Source organism: Bubalus kerabau, chromosome 1 (assembly GCF_029407905.1).
Source record: "Bubalus kerabau isolate K-KA32 ecotype Philippines breed swamp buffalo chromosome 1, PCC_UOA_SB_1v2, whole genome shotgun sequence".
Taxonomy (NCBI): Eukaryota; Metazoa; Chordata; class Mammalia; order Artiodactyla; family Bovidae; genus Bubalus; species Bubalus kerabau.
This window is the reverse complement of record NC_073624.1, coordinates 136,669,463-136,682,347: the sequence shown is the minus strand read 5'-3', so window position 1 is coordinate 136,682,347 and position 12,885 is coordinate 136,669,463. Positions and strand designations below refer to the sequence as shown.

The 12,885-nt window shown below is 51.2% G+C and overlaps 1 long non-coding RNA gene across 2 annotated transcripts; it reads left to right on the top strand.

The window, feature by feature from the left end:
• The first annotated feature begins 9,087 nt into the window (after positions 1-9,087).
• On the top strand, positions 9,088-11,352 carry LOC129641813 (uncharacterized). 2 transcript variants are annotated; one of them, XR_008709461.1, is made up of 4 exons: positions 9,088-9,333; positions 9,715-9,870; positions 10,309-10,679; positions 11,135-11,352. It is a non-coding gene; the product is annotated as an uncharacterized LOC129641813 (long non-coding RNA). The 2 variants fall into 2 exon arrangements; XR_008709460.1 differs by having other exon boundaries at positions 9,088-9,485.
• Positions 11,353-12,885: the final 1,533 nt, after the last annotated feature.

The following is a 12,885-nucleotide window of genomic DNA, read 5'->3' as shown; positions in this document are numbered from 1 at the left end:
GCTCAGTGCATTTTTGCTCTCACAGCAGCTCTGTCACTACTGGGTTTCAGTGGAGGCTTAAAAAAAGCAATTTCTCTGCAGGCCAGAGCTCAGCTTGCTGTAAGATCACAGAAGGGATTCACAGACCTCACAACCTTTGGGAAAATGACCAAATATTCTGAAAACTAATACCTAACGTTTTGCTACCAAGAAAACATTTCCCATTAAATAGAAAGCCCTGGGGGTCCAGTGGTTACAACTTCACCTTCCAGTGTAGGGAGTGTGGGTTTGATCCCTGGTCGGGGGAGTTAAGATTCCCACATGCCTTGAAGCAAAATAAATAAATAAAATAGAAGCAATGTTGTAAATATGAACTTTCCTGATGGCTCCAGACAGTAAAGGATCTGCTTGCAATGCAGGAGACCTGGGTGTGATCCCTGGGTTGGGAAGATCCCCTGGAGAAGGAAATGGCAACCCACCCCAGTATTCTTGCCTGGAGAATTCCATGGACAGAGGAGCCTGAAGGGCTACCTACCATCCCTGGGGTCGCAAAGAGTCGGACACAACTGAGTGACTAACACTTCCACTTTCAATGTTGTAACAAATTCAATAAAGACTTTTTAAATGGTCCACATCAAAAAATCTTATAAAAAAATAAATAGAAACCACTTTCAGGCATGAGACGCTTCCCCTCCCACATATGGCAGACCCTCTGGAGAGTTCTCACTGATCCAAACCAACTGGAGCTCCTCCAGAACAAGGAACCGTGTGCCCACCCATGTTCTCAGTCGATCATCCACAGAGCGGGTGTTGCATCCCTGGGTCAGAGGAATTCAGGGAAGGCCAAGAGATCACCGAGGGCACCATTCTCACTATCTATTACTCAATAACAAACCATCCCCAAACTGTCTTAAAACAACACTGTTATTTCTTTTGCTCACGAGTCTGCAACATGGGCAGGCCTCAGCAAGCGTGCCTTGTCTCTGCTGCACTCCACTTAGCTTAGGGTGGCTCACAGGCAGGACTGGAATCACATGACTTGTGTCGTGTAGAATCACACGGGCTTCCTCACGTGACTCTGTGTGGTACTGGTTACCAGCCCAGACCCACTGCCTTCACTGGAACTGTCCACCAGGACACAGACATACAGCCCTGTAGGAGCTGGGCTTCCTTACAATATGGCAGTCAAAGTCGTATCACCTTCTGTATCCTCACCTCCAAAGTCCCCTGCATCCCTCTGTCACATTCTGTTCATCATAGCAGTCACCGAGTCTAGCCCAATTTCTAGGAGAGGGGAAACAGAATCCATCTCTGGATGGGGGTGGTGGGGGCAGGATTCTGGAAGAGCATGTAGGACAGAAATATTGCTGTGGTCATTTGCAGCCTGCCACATCCTGGTCCAGAGGTCACACTGGGGAGTCTGGGTCAAGGGGGCAGGTTCCCAATGTGGTTCACCATCAAGAGTTAGGGACACAGTCCAAAAACGCCTCCCTACTGCTCCTGAAGTGAGTCTGAGCTGACACTGAACAGGCCACACCTATGTCCCCTTTAGCCCCGTGGGCCATCAGCCCAAAGACCAGCAATAATCCTCTCTCAAGACTCCTCAGCTTTGGCTGTCTGTGATGCCAGGACTCTGATCTATGGAATGAGTCATCAGTGGCATCTCCTTCAGCAAATGACCCATTCAAAGGGAAGATTTGTCATGCCTGGGGCATTTTATGAGTCTTGTTGCTTCGTCTGGCAGGCTGTGATTCCATTAGGAACAATACAGCCAGCATGAGGTGATGCTGCCAGGGCAGATGCTTGGATCAAGGGCACATGGGAGGGACGGGTGACCCATGCCATGGCTGCCTCCTCCCACCTACCTGAGGGGGACCCTGGGTGGTCAGCTCCTCCCAGACAAGATATCGTGGGAGTGAGGGCTGCAGGCTCAAGCTTGTACTCTACACTTGTGACACCTGTGTGAGTGACAAGACGGAGCTGGGCTCCCCGGGGCCCCAACACAAGGGAGGAGCTGGCCAGGCTGCAAAGACAGCTGTCTGCACCCAGGACCCAGGCCCATGCCCGGGTCTTCCACTGCCTGGTGTGGGTGAGTGTGCACCACCGCCTGAGGCCCGTGTACCTGTGCACAGGTGACACCCACCTGGCAGCGACAGGCGTCAAAGGGCTCAGCCCGGGAGTGCTGGATGCCAGGGGCACACCCCCTCCTCCTTCCCTTGCTCTCCCCGTGAGGCCTAGCACAGTTCTGGGCACACACGGGGTCCTGTGGCCTCCTGCTCATTCTCAGAACAGGTCAAGGAAGACATGGACCTCAGGGTCTCTGAGACGGGGTGGAGTGGGCTGTGGCTATGATGCTGGGCGGGGCTGCTGTGAGGACCCCAGAGGTCTGGGGGGGGTGTGTTCGTCAGGGCAGAAAGGGCTCAAAGTGGTGCCTGCCCCGGGGTGGGGGTGCAACAGAGCAGAGTATGGGCGAGGGCTCCAGGAACTGAGTGTGACAATCCATGGACGTCGCTCTCCGTCTTCCCCCCAACACCGCCCCCCAGGTGTTCCTATTCACCCGGCGAAGCTCAACCTCACGTGGCCCAGTTTTCTTCCTCCCCCGAGTCCTCCCCTGGCTGGAGGAGGTGAGGGAGGCTGCCTATGTTCAGGACCCTCTCCCCTCAACAACAGTCTCAGCCACCCTGCTTGCTCACTCCCTGTTTTCTATGCCTCTCCAGCCCTCACACCCACCTCCCTGGGCCTCTGGCTCTCCTGGAAGGACCTACTCAGCCTTTTCCAGTCCGTCTGCACCATGCACTCAGTCACAGCTCCTGAACTTTATGCATCGTCTTGCTGCAGCTTGAACCACTTCTCAGGCTTCCTGGATCACTCCCTCCAGAACATGCTGGAATGCTCCTTATCTTCAAACCCAAACTCCAAGACCTTGTGCCTGTCCCTTATTCCTTGGCTCTTTTTTGGGGGGAAGGGAGGGGGGCCTCATGGCTTGCAGGATCTTTGTTCCCCAACCAGGGATCAAACCTGTATCTCCTGCAGTGGAAGCATGGAGTTCTAGCCACTGGACTGCCAGGGAATTCCCTTGGCTCTCTTGACAGGTGTTTTCTTTGTAACCGCCTCCTCTTCTGGCCCCTGTGGTCCCTGCAGCCCCCTGCAACCCCTGTGGTCCCCACCCTGCCCTGACTCCAGCTTTGTCTAAGCCTGAAAACTGAAGGAACTCCACCCAATGGGCCAGAAGTGACCCTCTGCTGTCCACGTGCACTCAGCTCCTGGCAGCGCTGGACTGCTTATCCACCTGCCTGCGTGCCCCCACCCCCACCCCCACCCCCACCCCTGGACCTCTCCTCACTTGGCTTCCCAGATGTACCCCTTCCCCTTCATTTGTGTGCCTTCCTCGTCTCCATTACTAAATATGGATGTGTTCATAAAGGATCTCCAACCTGGGCCATCAGTTTAGCCCACACTGACTCCTCAGCGACCTCATCCAGATCCAGCTTGAAACCCAGTCCACCCCACCCCAAACACTCTCTTCTGTCCCCCATCTACTCCCAGCCTCTCCTCCCCACTAAAGTCCACTCACTAAGATGCCTGCTCTCCATGGACCCTCTGCACGACCCCCAGAGGGCATCTCAGGTTTAATGCATCAAAATCAAACTCTCCTTTTGTGTGTGTGTGTGTGTGGCTGTGTCATGTGGTTTGCAGGATCTTAGTTCCCCAAACTTGGAGAAGGCAATGGCACCCCACTCCAGTACTCTTGCCTGGAAAATCCCATGGACAGAAGCACCTGGTGGGCTGCAGTCCATGGGGTCGTGAAGAGTCGGACACGACTGAGCGACTTCACTTTAACTTTTCACTTTCATGTATTGGAGAAGGAAATGGCAACCCACTCCAGTGTTCTTGCCTGGAGAATCCCAGGGACGGGGGATCCTGGTGGGCTGCCGTCTATGGGGTTGCACAGAGTTGGACACGACTGAAGCAACTTAGCAGCAGCAGCAGCAGTTCCCCAAACTGGGATTGAACCAGTGACCTCAGCATTGAAAGTATGGTGTCTTAACCACTAGATCACCAGGGAATTCCCAAAAACAAACTCTTAATTTCCACTTTTCCCATCCCCAAATCTTGCTTGTCCTTCAGTTATTCCCATCTTAGTAAAAGGGGCCATATTCACTCAGTTTCTCAGGACGAAGACCAAAAAGTTACAAGTGATTCCCTTCTCTCTTTCATACCTTGAATCTGACCCAATGGCATGTTCTGCCGGGTCTCCAGAACATACTCAGAATCTCATCCATCTGCGTTGGTCCAAGCTGCCGTCCTCTCCAGGCTGTCACAGTGGCCTCCTTCTTGGGCTCCCGCTGTTGTCCTCATCCCCTTCTCACAGTCCCAGAGGGATGCTGGGGAAAAACTCAGCCAGCCCATTGCATGGAGCAGGCAGCTGAGGTCCCAACCCCACCAAGGTGGAATCTCAGCAGCTGCACCAGCTTAACTTGCCCCTGAGCCTGCAGCCTGAAGGGTAAGTGGTCCACAGCCAGTGTCACCCATCTGATGCTCGCCCACCCACCTCCGCTCACCCCACATCCCTGACCTCAGCCTTCCCCTGCCTCCTCCTCCCCTCTCTCTTCTCCTCCTCCTCACTCCACTTGGGCTTCTCCAGCCTGCTGTAGGTGTGTGCTCAATTGCTCAGTCATGTCCAACTCTTATCGACCCCATGGACTGCAGCCTGCCAGGCTCCTTTGTCCATGGGGATTCTCCAGGTCAGAATTCTTGAGTTGGTTGCCATTTCCTCCTCCAGGGGATCTTCCCCTCTCAGGGATGGAGCCCTTGTCTCCCTTGTCTCCTGCATTGGCAGACGGAGCCACTGAGCCACTGAGCCAGTTGGGATGCGCCCCGCCCGCCCTGGGACTGCTCTTCTTTAAATATAGCAAGCCTGTTGGTACTGGGGGCTCTGCACTGGCTGTCCCTTCTATCTGGGAGATGCTTGCCCTTGACCTCGCCTTCACTTTGCCCAGATGTCAGCTCAGATGTTCCTCAGCGGCCATGCTCTAAGAAGCAGTCTCCCATGCTCCCCCTGCTCCACTGGGCTTTCTTTAGAATCCTGTTATGTTCTCATGGTTGTATTTGTTGGTGTGCTTTGCACATGCATGTATGGGTTCACATGAATGTAAGCTTCCAAGAACAGGGAGCTTGCTCTTTTGCGTCCCTGGTGCCTAGAATAATACTTGGAACATAGTAGATGCTCAAGAAATAGCTGTTGATTAATTCAGTAAATGAGATGATGTTGCATCCACATCAGGACATGTGGCTTCCCGGGTCTTCCCAATAGCTGTGTGCTATTCCACAGGTGGACAAGCCCAGGTTTAACTAGCTGGCCCCTCACTTGAGGACCTTTAGCATTCTTATTCTTTAGCTACAATAAACAAAGTTGCATTGCACATCTTTGTACACCTATCTTTGCATTTATGTGTGAATATAGTGAAAAATCAATAATTCCAAGCTCTGCACTTGCTGGATCAAGGAGGGTGTGCATTTAAAGCTTTGGTAGATAATGCTACATTGTCACCCAAGAGTATTTTTTACCAAAGTATGATTTTTGAATTTTTAAAATATTTGAAAATCCATATGTCAAAGAATGAATTGGCCTCACTCCTTTAAAGAGCACTTGAAGCTGAGATCAGGCTCTGGGACTGAGTGTCATTTCACAAGGGCGAGGCTGAGTCACAGGGGGGGCACACGCACAGTCATTCCTTGGCCGTGGCCATAGTAACCAGCACAGTCCAGCACTGGCATCCCACACCCCAGCCTCTTTCACTCGTACAGAAGTCAGCCTTCAGTGCCTGTCACTGGCTGACTTTGGGAAAAATTAAAGGACAGTCACTGAGAGTGGAGGGCTGTTATTCTATGTTGTCAGGAACTTCCTGAAGCACCAACCCAATAAGGATCTATTCAGTGCTGGCTACGTGCTGCAACGGTGTGGACACAGCCTTCAACAACACAGAACAGCTTGGCCCTCAAAGAGCTGGCAGGGCACTCAAGAAGACAGGTAATGAACAGAAGAGTATGTCAGATGGGAAGGAAGGCTATGAGAAAACCAAACCAGCAGAAACTGTGGGGTTGCCAGTTTCAGAAGTGGCTTCAGGTGTTCATACCTCTGGGTTCTCACACTCTTGCACAGTTCCCCCACTCCAAGTTTGGATTGGACCTGGGACTTGCTTTTAATGACTAGGAAAGGCAGAGTGATGGGCTGGCACTTCTAAGACTAGGTTACAAAAGCCTGTGAGGGGACTTCCCTGGTGGTCCAGTGGCCAAGACTCTGCACTCCCAATGCAAGGGGCTCAGCTTCGATCCCTGATTGGGGAACAAATCCCACATGCTGCAACTAAAGATTTGGCACAGCCAAATTACTTAATTAAAAAACAAAACAGAAGTCTGTGAGTCTGTCTCACTGGCACACTCTCCCTTTCCCCTTGCTCACCTAGATGTTTTGAGCAACACTAGGAGAGCCCATATGCCAGGGATTGATGGCGGCCTGGGAGGAGACAATTGCTGCCTCGTAAGACAGCCTTATGCAGACCCAGCCCTGAAAGGACCCCAGCCTAGCTTGCCTAAAGTTATGAGAGACCCAGAGGAATAGCAAGGCCACACCCATATTCCTGACTCATAGAAACCATAAGATAAACATGCAAATACTGTCTTTAAGCCTCTACGTTTTGGGCTAACTTGCTACACAGCAGTAGCTAACTCACACAAAGGGGAATCAAGAGTGCCAGGGGAGGGGATGCAGTTTAAAATAGGATATGAGGGAAGGAATTATTTGAGAAGACTTGAATAAGGGGGAGACTGAGCCTCAGGATTCCAGGGGCAGAGTTGGATTCTGGGATGGCACTTACCAGGGTGGCTGGAATAGAGCAAGAGGGGCAAGAGGCAGGGGTAGGAAAGAGACGGATAGAAGGATGTCACGCTAGCATTTTTTTTTTTTACCCTGAACTCGGGGAAAGGGGACTTTGAGCAAATGCACATTTCAACAGGGTCCAGGTAGGCAATAGGTTTAAGGGAAGTTCGGGGGCGGTAGGAGGGTGATGGCCAGAGGTGTCAGGTCCCTAGTTTACTTGAAAGGTGACCATAATAATAGACATAGGGTGTGAGGGAAGAGTCCCTGCATCTAATGGCGGGTGGAGGGGGCAGGTTTGGGGAAACCTGGTGGTTGGGGTTCACAGGCCCCAGACGCCTGTCTGACCTTGAGGCGGAGGGCTGAGCAGGCAGTTGGATCAGGCAGCGTGTACAGTGTTTAGGGCCACAGGACAGGAGTGAGTGTGGGGGGAGGTGAGGAGAGGACCCAGGGGTGGGAGTAAGGCAGGGAGTCTGTAGTCAGCTGAGGAGAGCATGGGACCAAAGTGCTGGGTTACCGAGAGTTGAGGCCGAGCACTGACTTAGCAACTGGGACGGTCAGTGCAGAGTGAGTCCAACAGAGGCCTGTCTGAAGGATGGGAAAGTAAGAGTATATTTGGACCTGGTGGGAACAGTCTAGCTGGAGAGGGACACACTCGGGACACAGCATCAAGGGAAGCAGGCCCAAGACAGGGAGAGGGCAACAGCCCTGGGAGCTGGTGGGGAGTCAGGGCATCTGGTCCTCGGGAAGTTCCAAGGACCCGGGTGCCTCTGCAGCTCGTGCCTGCCCCCCGCCCCCCACTTCACTGGCAGACGAGTGACCCTGGGGGTGTCAGCAGGGCTGGAGACGAACTGGGCGACTGCCTTTGGAATTTCCTGACCTGGATGAGGTTCAGCCTTTAATCTCATGTTGCATCTACAGCCTTGTCTCATGTGGTTTGTGAAAAGCTGGGGGAAAAAAAGAAAAGGGCTGATAAGCTTCACAGAGGGGAGGAGAGACCAACCCAAGATGTTTTAAGTGAGCTCCAAGGTGTCAGTGGGGGGAAGGACAGAGACTCAGGGTGCATGGGTCTGAGCTGAGGGTGCAGCCAGGGGATGCTGAGTGTGCCGGGCTGCAAGACCAGCCCCAGTCAGGCACCCGCTGTGGAGCTGGACTTCCCAAGCCTCAGTTTCTTCATCAGATAAATGGAGTGACTGGGAACACCACCTCACAGGCTGTAGCGCAGGAGCAGGAGGTGGGCAGTGAGCCTGTGTCCTTCTGGGAGAGGAACCCAGGTGGCACCAGCAGTGGCAGGGGGAGAGTGCCCTGGAGAGTCAAAGTGTTGCTCTGAGTGATGGGGGTGGGGGGCGCAAAATCATATATGTGAAAGTATAAACCGGCCACTGAACTGAGGAAAAACACCGTCTGAAACAGCATCTGCTTCCCTTCCTTATCGTCTGGGCCCAGGAGGATTTGCTGCCTCTCAGGGGCCAAGAAAGCAGGTAGTGAGAGCAGGACCCGAGGGCTGGATGTCTTGACAAATTGAATTTTCCTTCTTTTCTGGCCTCCTGGGAGAGATATTGTGTCCTGCATTGATGCAAATGTGTTCAAAGTGCACTTTTCACAGACTCAGAAATAACGAGCCGCCTTTCCGCTGAGGACTGGGACCGTGCAAGGACCCTCTTGCTGAAGGTGGCCTGTGGCTGGTCACAGAGTCTGTGGCTGGCACGGGGGCAGAGTCCAGGTGCCATGATGGGCGAGCCAGGGGAGCCTGCAGAAGGCATGCAGAGGGCAGCGACCCCAGGAAGCATCTAACACACCCCTTTTGTTGTGGGGAACCAGGCCCAGAGAAGGCGCTGAGCTGCCTGGGGCAGGCAGGGAGTTCTGGGCAGCTGGCCTGCTTCTCCCTGCCCCACTCTCCAGGCCATCTCAGACCAGGTTTGCTTCTGAGAAGGAGCAAGGAGCTGTCAGCCAGCAGCTGGTCTTCAGCCAGGAGTTTGGGCTTTGGCCAGGAGTTGATATTTGTTAAAAGAGATGGAAAAGGTGAAGCTGTTATCAAGAGGCGGTATCTGAGGGCTGAGTTCACTGCAGGGTCTCAGGAACCAGATAGCATCAGCCTGGCCTGCCCAGAGGACATGAAGGAAATCTAGGGCGGTCGCACATGGGAGCTGCCTACTCTCTGGCTGGCCTGCCCAGTGCTCCTGAGAGCCCGGAAGATGGAAAACAGGTTAACAAGTCCAGGAGGAAATGAGCAGAGATGCCTTTGCTGCCAAGGGCTTGGTTCAGCAACCTGATTACTTCTGGCTTCCTCACCGGCCTAAGGCTGGGTAGTGATGGCCATTTCTGGCATAAGGGTGTCTGGGTTTGAAAGTTGGAAAGGGGTTCTTTGGAAACCTTGGATCCTGGTCTGCACAGTTCTCAGCTTTGCTAAGTCTCAAGAAAATGTGGGCTCCCAGGTGGTCCCCATGGCTCGATATTTGCCTCTTGTTTCACAACAGGTGGGCTTCTATTTAGATGGACCCCAAGAGCAGGAGAGGGTTCTGCTGCTGAGAAAACGTTTGGTGAACTTCACCACCCACTCCTGATTCAATGAACATGGTCACGGATTTTCCTTTCGTGGGGTAAAGAAAATACCGGCAGACTCGGCAAGGTCATTCTTACCTTCCTTTCCCTTATGATCTGCACTAATTGAGGCTGAAAAGCTAATTAAATTCCCAGCCTGTCTTGAACTAAGTGTGTCAAATAATACAGTTCTGGTAAATGAGATATAATTGGCAGTCAGCTGGGGGGTTCTGGGAAGACTTGTTTTCTTGATTAGAGAGCCATAGGTGGCTGGTATTTCTAATTTTCACTGCATTTCCCTTCTTCCTGCCTTGCAGGTGGATGTGACGCCAGGAGTTGTGGCAGTCGTGTTATAACACTGAGGCAGAACACATGAAAAAGAGGCAAAGCCCTTATGGAGACAGGCCTTGACATGGCTGAGCTGCTGAACCTAGGCCAGCAGCTGTCAACTTGCAGGCCTCTTGTAAACTGAGGTAAAACCAAGCTTTATTTGTTTAAGCTGTTGTGTCTGTAATTTCTGCAGCTGAAAGCATTGCCGGCTAATGCACACCACTATGACAAAGTATCAGCCAGGATCACAGGTGACAGTGAAACCCTACCTGCATTCCCGTCATATTTTTGAGACAGGGGTGTGTCCGCTGTAACCACCAGGAATGATAATAATACAAATAACATTTCTGAGTGTTCATTACATGCCAACTATCCTAAGCACTTGGCATATTGACTCATCTGAGCTTCCAACAAATCCCATGGGGAACGTTTTACAGGTGTCAAGACTAAGGCACACAGAGGTCGAGGGAACTTGCTCAAGTTAGTAAGCAGTGAGCCGAGATGTGAATTCAGAAAGCCTGGCTCCAGGATGCATCCTCACAGTCACATGTGGTACTCACCCTCTCTCTCTCTACAATCAGGAGTCAGGGGAGACCAGCGCAGCCCTGATCGAGGCTTCTTGTCCTGAGCTTCATGGCTGCCTCATTCCTTCCTTTCACGCACTTCTCCAGGGAAGCCAGCTACCTGCTAAAGGAGGGTGGAGAGCCAGGATCAGAGCTGGGGAACTGCGATCTGCAATGTTTGACAGCCTCAGGCTGGGGCAGCCTGAGGGGCGACTTCACAGACAGCCAAGACCTTGGGCCAAGACCCCTCCTCTGCTCCAGGGCATGTATGAGTGATCACTGTCAGTATTCTTCTCTTCCTTCTCCCATTTCCCAAGTTGATTGACCCCACGTCTGATGAACATCTTTTTCATTTATTTCTAAAGCTACTTTAGTATTCAGTAATACTGGTGAGTCTTATAGGCCGGGGAGCTGGCTGTCTCTTCTTCACCTATTATCACTTAAAGCATTTTTCTCATCATTTATTTATTTATTTTTAAGTGTGCTTTGTTGCTATGCGGGCTTCCTCTAGTCACGGTGAACCAAGGCTCCTCTTTGTTGAGGTGCGAAGGCTTCTCAATGCGGTGGCTTCTCTTGTTGCTGAGCGCAGGCTCCAGGCACACTGGCTCAGTAGTTGAGGTGCATGGGCTTAGTTGCTCCTCGGCATACAGAATCTTCCTGGACTTGGGATTGAACTGCTTTGGCAGGTATCTACCTGCCTTATCCACTGTACCCCCAGGGAAGTCCTTAAAGCTGTTTTTTCAATTGTGAAAGAAGTACATGGCTGCTATAAACCCTTAACATAGTTCAGAAGTTGTGTGAAATGCAAAGTATGATTTTCTGCTCCTATGTTTTCAACTTCCAGGGCCTTTCCCCATAATTCAGAGGGATAACATTGCCTATGAGACTGGGGGAGCTGGTGGGCTGCCGTCTATGGGGTCGCGCAGAGTTGGACACGACTGAAGCGACTTAGCAGCAGCAGCAGCATGAGATTGGAATGTCTTTTTAGTTTTCCCTAACAAACGCACTCACCTTTGTAAGATGCACATCTCTTATCTTAAATTAAAAAAAAATCAGACTATACATGGCATTCTGTAAATTGCTGCTTCTCTAAAAACAATTCATGGACTTAAGTTTGGAAGGAACTTTGGACTCATTTTAGGAAGGAAGTACTACAATTCCCTCAGTTAACTTTGTGTCCATGGACACTAACTGTTTCCAACGTGTTGCTTTTGTGTACTTGTGTGCTAGTTTGGGTTGAAGGGGTTCCGACAAGTGGTATGGTTGTGTGCATGTGCACACCTATCACCATCAAATAGGTGTGACAGGCATGGCCAAGTGCCCTTTCTCTCTGCTGTCCCAGGCCCTCTCCCACTGACTGAGGACAAGAGTGTTCCTCATCCATGCCTCGCTAATTGTAGATACTTTCAATACTTAAAAATGTGGCAAACACCCCAGGCACAACATGCAGTACCCTAATCTTGGTTTCTAAATACAGCCCCACTGAAAGGAGCCAGGAACCAAGGCTCCTTGGAGAAATGATTGATTCCAGGGTTGGGACAGGGAACTTAAAAATGGGGTTAGAGGGACTTCTTTGGTGGTCCAGTGGCTAAGACTCTGTGCTCCCAATGCAGGGGGCTAGGGTTTGAGCCCTGATCAGGGAACTAGATCCCATATGCCACAACTAAGACCCAGCACAGCCAGATAAATAATTTTTTTTAATGGGCTTAGAATAACTTGCTGTGACAGAAAGTAAGGAAGTAATCAAACTATGATGGGGGTGTGTCAAAGAGACACAGGAGGCAACTTGGAGTTCCCATTGACCCACCTGGGATATTTTGAGCATCAAAATAAGTAATTACAGAAATGAATTATAACCACTAGAACTTAGAAACTCTATGCATCCTATGAGATTGCATGCTTGCTCAATCATGTCCTACTCTTTGCAACCCTATGGACTGTAGCTTCCTAGGCTCCTCTGTCCATGGGATTCTTCAGGCAAGAATACTGAAGTGGATTGCCATTTCCTTCTTCAGGGGAGCTTTCCAATCCAGAGATTGAACCCGCATCTCCTGCATTGGCACTCAGATTCTTTACTATCTGAGCCACCTGGGAAGCCTGGTAAAAAGAAAAGGAAAGGCTAGCCTTCTAGTAGAATGTCAGCTAATAAGTATAAATAGAACTTAGAAAAGTTATCATTTGGCAACAATTGTAATGATAACTGATACAGACGAGGATCAGCAGCAGATGCCAAATTTGTGGGTGAAAGTTTGAACAGGAATAGTGGAATCACTGAACTTGTTTATTACAAAAGGAAAAGTAGTAACGTGGGGCTTTCCCAAGGCAGAGCGGGGGTCTGGGAGATAAAGTTATAGTGGTCCTTATGGGGGTGGGGAGGATAGACAGAGTTCCAGCTTCACGTCCTCCTAGTGGATGATTCTGAAAGCTTCTCAGGGGGGCCCAGCAGCCCCCAGTCCCCATGATGACCACTCACTCTATTGGATTTTCTTCTCTCTTACTCCTGCCTCTTGCCATCGCCTCCCAAACCAACTCCTACCCTAAGTCCTATCTCAGGCCCTGCTTTGGTGAGGACCAAGGCAACCTGCTTGGTGGGAT